The 7,573-nt window shown below is 35.1% G+C and overlaps 1 protein-coding gene across 1 annotated transcript in view; it reads left to right on the forward strand.

Moving 5' to 3' along the window:
- Positions 1-7,573, forward strand: part of NR4A2 (nuclear receptor subfamily 4 group A member 2) — a 19,793-nt gene that overhangs the window by 1,257 nt on the left and 10,963 nt on the right. The gene's annotated exons all lie outside the window — the stretch shown is intronic.

Here is a 7,573-nt window from a genome sequence, read left to right on the forward strand (position 1 = left end):
ATTAAGGGGGCTAAACCAAGCCCCCCCCCCCCCCCAAGTACAATTCCGTCAGCCATCGTAGGCGCAGCTGGATTTCCGTAAGGTACAGATGTTGCTAATGGCAGTTTAAGCACGGATGGGCAGATAGCATACGGGATGCAACATGTTGCCATATGGTTCCTTTAGCCTTTCACCTCCAGGGACATCAATCACATATATTCTGGGAGGAACTTAATGACTCTCTGAACAGCAAAATGAATTACCTGGTACGATTTATATCCCTTGACCTAATACGTTATAACAACAGGAAGATAGCATCTCACAATTTCTCTGGTATAAATTGAGCTACAGCGCTACATTTCAAGTTCTATAACATCTATTTGTAGGTTTGAGGGGTCCTGTCCAATCGTTCTGGCTGTAAAATCCGGTTCTGTGTTGTCTTCTTCCTTTCATCCACTTGTGGACAACACAGAATATAAAGTCTAACAAAACTTGCCTTAGAACTAGCCAACCAACTGAGTGATTAGGTATGGAAAATAGCAAATATGACTTCCAGTGCTAGCTGCTTAAACACGAGTGAGTTACTTAAATAGGAGGTAGCAGTCTTTGGCAACACCATACTAAAATTAAAGGACTCCTAGAGAATATGTGTTTTCTATGAGTTGCTTCAATGTAGCTCCTAAATCCATTCATTAACTATTTGAAGTTCTCCATTTCTCAACTTCAACATGCCTAAACTTTGAAAATTAGAGAAAACAGTTCTTAGAGATCTGAAACATAGAAATGTAAAGAGGATCTCCACAGCAAACTACTCTATACACACGCTGTTTGGGTACCTTAACTTGAATCCTGCATATGGTGGTACTTACTGGTAGTTTGTTTCTTTCCTTCAAGCATATCAGTGACAGCATACTGAAGTCACTGCTTAGATCCTAGTGGAATGATTCTGTAATATCTCACAGATCTTATTTTTTTAATGCCCTGGTGACTAATAAAATCTCTTACTTGATTGTCTCTTTCATATTATAAACATGGTTGTCTTTCACTCTGTCCCTTATTTTTCATTCACTGATGCAGCTAAATAGCACTGAAAGTCAAACAAAAATGTAAGGGCAGAGGCCGGCAGGTGGCGTGGTGGTTAAGGGCACTAGACTTTGACAAGGCCAACCATGGTTGGGTTCGAGTCCTGGACTTGGCAGCTTCCTCTCATTCTCTCTTCTGTCTCTCTCTCTCTCTCTGCCTGTCTCTGGTCAAGACTGAAAAATAATGATAATAAATAATTCTTTACAATAAATTTAAGGGCAAAAAAGTTAAGTAACTAGTCTTTTAAACTCGTGATTGCTTTTACCTATTAAGGGATAATTGATAGCTAGAGATAAACTATCTTTTAAAAGTGTTTGCTTCTGGTGATATGTAAGCCACATAAATTCATAAACTTAGCAAGATGTGTAAAATAGACATGAAGAATCTAAGAAAGTTATACACTTTCTGAAACTTAACAGCATTTTGAAAGTTTATATATCATGTCCTTTCAGAATCATTTTGAAATTACAAGATGATGTTTTTCCTTTTATATTGGCTGATGACCTAGTGATTGACTTCGTTCAATAATTTTGATAATTACTATCAGATATTTCGTGTATGTATATAACACAATATCTTATATAGAATAAATCAAGACATGCCTAAGTTACCGCTGTCTTCATTCCTGGGTTTGTTTTTGGTAATGTTTTAATGGCTGAGGTTTTATTTCTATAGCATCAACACTTGAGTTTTTCTATGTCCGGTGGTGGGACTGTCAATATTAACTCCATTTCTATGACCTGTGCCTAGGCAGTGCATGTGTCTTTTAATGAGTCACATAGAACTTGCCTTATAATGCTGTTATTGTCATAAACAGATACTGCAGCCTTTTGTCAGGCCCAGGGATGATTAAAGTGTTTCTCCTTCAAAAACCAGGCTGCAATCCTGCTGTGTTTGGGTTCAGAATTTGAGTCCATTAGTAAATAAAATCACAAGCAGCAGCATTTGCTTTTTCTCAGGGTGTAACATTACATATATGTCATGAATATTTTTGAACCCTTTTGTAGAGGAACTATGTACATTTTTTGGTATAAATACATGGCAATAAAAACAAGATACATACCTTGCAGCATGACTTTTACTTTAAATGAGGCTTTGATGGATATCCATTGTTACTCTCAATGAGGTGGCTGGTTGCCAAGGGGAGCCCTAGCTAAATAGAAAGTACTGGAAATGTTATCCTGCAAAGAATCAACTTTTTATTTTTTGAGTTCTCAACTTCTCATTCCTTCAATATTGCCCTTTACTTTTGCTAATCTGAGAATTACTTTGGATATGAAAACTTTTGAAAATGCTTGTGCTGGCCAAAAAGATTGACGCCAGTGTTTCTGGTCGCCTGCTGATTTACAGTCTTTATCTTGAACTGGCATATACATTCTATCTGAAATGAAGAAAGACCATTCAAACTAGGTATAGCCCTGTTTGGTCAATTTAATTGTAACCCTAGATGCTTTCTTATTTTTACTCACAAATTAATTTGAGATGTTTAAGGTAGGCCAGATTTATGTTTTTCTCAAAGTAACACGGGACCAGTTATGGATAAGTACTAAGCCTCACAGTGAGTTTGAGGAGGGGAGCAATAAGAAAGAATTTAAGTAGTTCTTTACACTTCCCCTATTTGCTTTTCCAAAATTCAAAATCCATGTAGTTGCACTGGAAACTTGTTTCTTTCATAGCAGTTTTTTTTTTTTAATTGAAAAAAAAAAAAAAAACTTAAAATTGTTAGTCTGTAAATATTTAACCAGCCAACCAGCAAACAGTCTTTTACTCTTGGCTATATGCATTTTTGTTTTTATCTGGGATTGTATGAATGCCATGTAAATACCACAGAAAATTTGACTTTGGTTGTCCTTACTTTGAAGATCGACAGGGACTTCTTTAATTAATCTTGTTTTCCTTCATGTTCTATATTCAGATATTGAAATATAGTATTTTTATACATTTATAAGATTGTGTTTGCATTTATTTAATTTATGTTTCTTTTTTTAAAGCATGTAGTCTTGAATGTTTGTTCTACTTTTTTTTTTTCTCACATCATTACTCTGGTACTGCTTGATGTAACTTGATTAGCTCCCCATTCTATCTGAAATGAAGACAGACCATTCAAACTAGGTATAGCCCTGTTTGGTCAATTTAATTGTAACCCTAGATGCTTTCTTATTTTTACTCACAAATTAATTTGAGATGTTTAAGGTAGGCCAGATTTATGTTTTTCTCAAAGTAACACGGGACCAGTTATGGATAAGTACTAAGCCTCACAGTGAGTTTGAGGAGGGGAGCAATAAGAAAGAATTTAAGTAGTTCTTTACACTTCCCCTATTTGCTTTTCCAAAATTCAAAATCCATGTAGTTGCACTGGAAACTTGTTTCTTTCATAGCAGTTTTTTTTTTTTAATTGAAAAAAAAAAAAAAACCTTAAAATTGTTAGTCTGTAAATATTTAACCAGCCAACCAGCAAACAGTCTTTTACTCTTGGCTATATGCATTTTTGTTTTTATCTGGGATTGTATGAATGCCATGTAAATACCACAGAAAATTTGACTTTGGTTGTCCTTACTTTGAAGATCGACAGGGACTTCTTTAATTAATCTTGTTTTCCTTCATGTTCTATATTCAGATATTGAAATATAGTATTTTTATACATTTATAAGATTGTGTTTGCATTTATTTAATTTATGTTTCTTTTTTTAAAGCATGTAGTCTTGAATGTTTGTTCTACTTTTTTTTTTTCTCACATCATTACTCTGGTACTGCTTGATGTAACTTGATTAGCTCCCTCCCCAGTCATGATTGGTAATTAAAATAGGCATTAAAATTAGTCACTTAGCAATTTTGCTGTTCAATTGGCAATTAAATTACTTAATTGCAATTAAAGTCCTAATTTTAATTGGCAAAATGATAGATGTAGATTTAAGATAATATGTATAAATACTTTAATAAGTGTCTATATAAGGATTACTTAATTACTCAACTTCAAGTTTATGCTGTTAACTTTAGAACTTTAAAGTGAGCAATGAAATTTATATTGCATCTATTCAAAGGATATGGTAATTAGATTTATTACTTATCACTATAAGGGTCCTTGCTATAAGTTACTTTTGTAGTGTTAAAATTGTAGGCTTGATAATTGCAAAATTATGAAGAAAAGGGCATATATGTCTTTGTCATAATATGTATCTTATTTTCACTTTATTAAATTAAGAGGTTCCTATCCACTGCATAGTCTCAGGAAAACATCAAAAGTGGTTATTTTATCATTAAAGGTAGAATAAAAACTACCCAACTGTGATTTACATACATGTATTTTTCCTACTTAAACAAATGTTTTTAATTTGTTAGGATTACTAATTTTATTATCTACTTTTAAAATTTAAGTGTCTTTTTTTTTTTTCTAAATCTGTAACAGATTATTTTGTTAGGACCTTAAAATTGTCTCTTAGGACTTCGTATGTTTTCATCACTTCCATCTTTACTGAAATTAATGATGAAATCTAAAACCAAATCAGAAAATAATTCTTACACAAGAAAATATTGGGTGGTCAATTTAAAAGCAAATATTAAAGAGGTTACTTGAGTCAAATATTAACAAAAAATGCAGAATTTTATTATGCAAAATGGCTTTTGAGTGGCATGAGGTTTTACCATATGCTCAGTTTTATAATTTTAATTTACAAGTAGATGCTTCTAGAAAAAAAAGAGTGCTGTCTTTTACACATCTTTACACATTTCTAGAACTGAATTCTGAATCAAAGTAAGAATTTTTAAAGTCTTTGCATTATGCGATTTTGGGTGAAAATGGGCTAAATAAGACGGAATCAAAGCCACAACTATCCAAAATGTGAATATCAATGAAGCAATTGACTTGTTCTCTAAGCATATTATGGGAAAGGAACAGTTTGTTTGATTAATTATCCTATCAATGCAAATGAATTGGCAAAAGCAAAACAATAAAAAACTTTCAGTATTAAAAAATGTCTTTATATTTTCTGAAAGTGAGATTTTTTTCAAAGTGAAAATTTCTTTTACTGATGTAAAATTGCTGAATGGCTGTGTATACAAGTTTGTCCAAATATAACTGAAAATACATCTTATTTTAGTGCGTTAATTAGCTTTCACCAAATAATTTTATTGTGAAATATCATAAAGTTATCTTGTCTGTTACAGCATAACATACGTGTATTTCACTATATCTGCATTGCAATGTCTACTCTGAATTCATTTGGGGAGAATAGTGAAATAAATCCCTAAAGGCCTCTTTCCCATGCATTAAAATAGAAAATTCTATGGGATTACATCCATGTTTGCTTTCTAAATTATACCAAAAGCTCAATTTTATTAAGTATAATCTGCTTAGCATGCATAAAATAAAATACTTTGTGTAAGATGTGAATATATGTATTATTTATATTGACACTTAATGAAAATGTTTGCTATATATGCGCTAATATGTTCTGCTTAATATTAATATATTAAAAGAAAGTATAGGTACCATTATTTTCCTAAAGGCTTTTCTGAGGTCATCTACTAGTATTTATCAATAGCAATACCTTGTCGTTTATTTTATTTGGTTTCAAAAGAGGGAGCTACTTATGGATAGGTCCAATTTTTACTCCCATTTATTAAAAAGGAAATAGACTGTCATTGTGGGGTAACCCTACATATTTATACATAGCAGTAATTTAAAGTTACATCAGGTGTGTGTGTGGGGGGGTCCTGAAAAAACCAATATTGTCATTTTAATTGAGTTCTAAAATACTTTATTTGAACTATTTATGTTCAAGAATCTTGAAGGGCTGCAGTCATATAAATGCAGAATTTCAGTTTCTTTTAGCCTAAAGCATCGCTTTAACATTTTCTGAAAGGTTGTTCAATTTTACATTTTGATTCTATTATACGTGTAATTAAACCTCTATGCACAAAAGCATTCTCTTATGTACTAGCAAATACACCCACAGGAATCCTCTTCTAAACTATAATTTATTTAAACACGTAATCATAGGATTTTAAAACATGCTTTCATTTTTCCAAACTATATGCCAATTTGAACTGCTTAGTGATGTAATAAAAGATTGTATTACCAGTTTGATTTCCCTCCCCCATAATTTAAATATGAGTTATACATGGGCAGGAGGAAATAAAGAAAAGCTACTGTGAACCCAATTCCCTGTGTTAAACTGTTTCTCTTTTGGAGAAAATAGAAGAGAGGTAAATATTTGTAGTCATTTATGAATTCCACCACTCTATGAATATTTGGGCCTGCAGCATTCTCTCCCCAGGTTTAGCCTAAGTAGTAAATGGCTACTTGTGTGTGTGAGCACATGTGTGTGCGTGTGTGATATTCTCTTGAACATTGTGGAGTCAGGCCCCCTACTGACTGGATCAGTCAATAACAGGCAATGGCGGTGCTACTGAGTCCCATCAAGAATTCGTTGGGAAAAACAGTAATCTGGGGTTTTGAGTGTGACCTTTCACACTTTCTGATCCGTGTGCTGGATCCTTTCCATCCTGAGCACATCTGAGCTCTACCAAAACCCCTAACCTAAGAAATAGCTTATTCAAGGACTGGTTTAAGAAATTTGATCAGTCTTATACTCCGATGTCTTCCACAGAGATACAATAGTGGTAACTCTTCCCAGGAACAAGAATAGGAATTTCAAGAGAACTTTAACACGGAGGGCAGAGTAGAAGAGAAAAAGTACCCCTTTCTTTCATGGTAATACTATGTCTAATCTTTCAATTCTTAGTAATTACTACAATAAGCTGCTGTGAAAACTGCCTTTCGGTCTTGAGTGCATTAAGACCTGGGCAAAGACTGATAATCAAGAAGCCGTACACGACAGGTTGTCGTTAAAAAATAGCGCTTCACATTACAATTCTTGGCATCTTTGGATCTCACTGTAAGAACTCCAGGACACTTTCCCACTTTCTGGGAGGGCATTTTCCAAGTCCCCAGAGTCAATCCAGCGTAAATTAGGTGTGTATTTATTGGCGATTAAGGAGGGGAGCATGCAGAGGGGATGTGTCTTACTTAGACGTGAATGTCTGTGTATGAAAGATGGTGGTTACAACCTTCAAGTTCTCCAGGCCCCCGCTTTCCTAGGACTATATTAAAAAATAAAACCTGCCACTCTAGAGTGGCTGTGCTTGAGTTTCCAACTGAAAATAGCTGCCGGGAGCCTGCCCCACCGCGGGGATCAAGGAAAGCTCCCCCTGGCCGCGCCCTGCTCTCTAGCGGAAGGGGAAAAGAAACCCGGAGGGCGCCCCATAGCTGGAGTTGCTGCTATTTTGGGCCCAGCCTGGCGGGTGCGTCAATGCCTGCGCCCCTGCGTCACCGCCACCCCCACCCCCTTCCTTCTCCTCTGCTCTCCAAACTCTCACTTTTTCCCTTTCGTTCGCGTGGAATCGCTTCTGCCCACGGGACGCTGACGCTACGGTGCTCATGCTAATAAGCAATTCTTCGCCCTACCCCCCACTCCCCTACTCGCACACCCTCATCCGACGCTAAGCCAGA

The sequence above is a fragment of the Tupaia chinensis genome, unplaced genomic scaffold, assembly GCF_000334495.1.
Source record: "Tupaia chinensis unplaced genomic scaffold, TupChi_1.0 Scaffold000380_1, whole genome shotgun sequence".
NCBI classification, from domain to species: domain Eukaryota; kingdom Metazoa; phylum Chordata; class Mammalia; order Scandentia; family Tupaiidae; genus Tupaia; species Tupaia belangeri.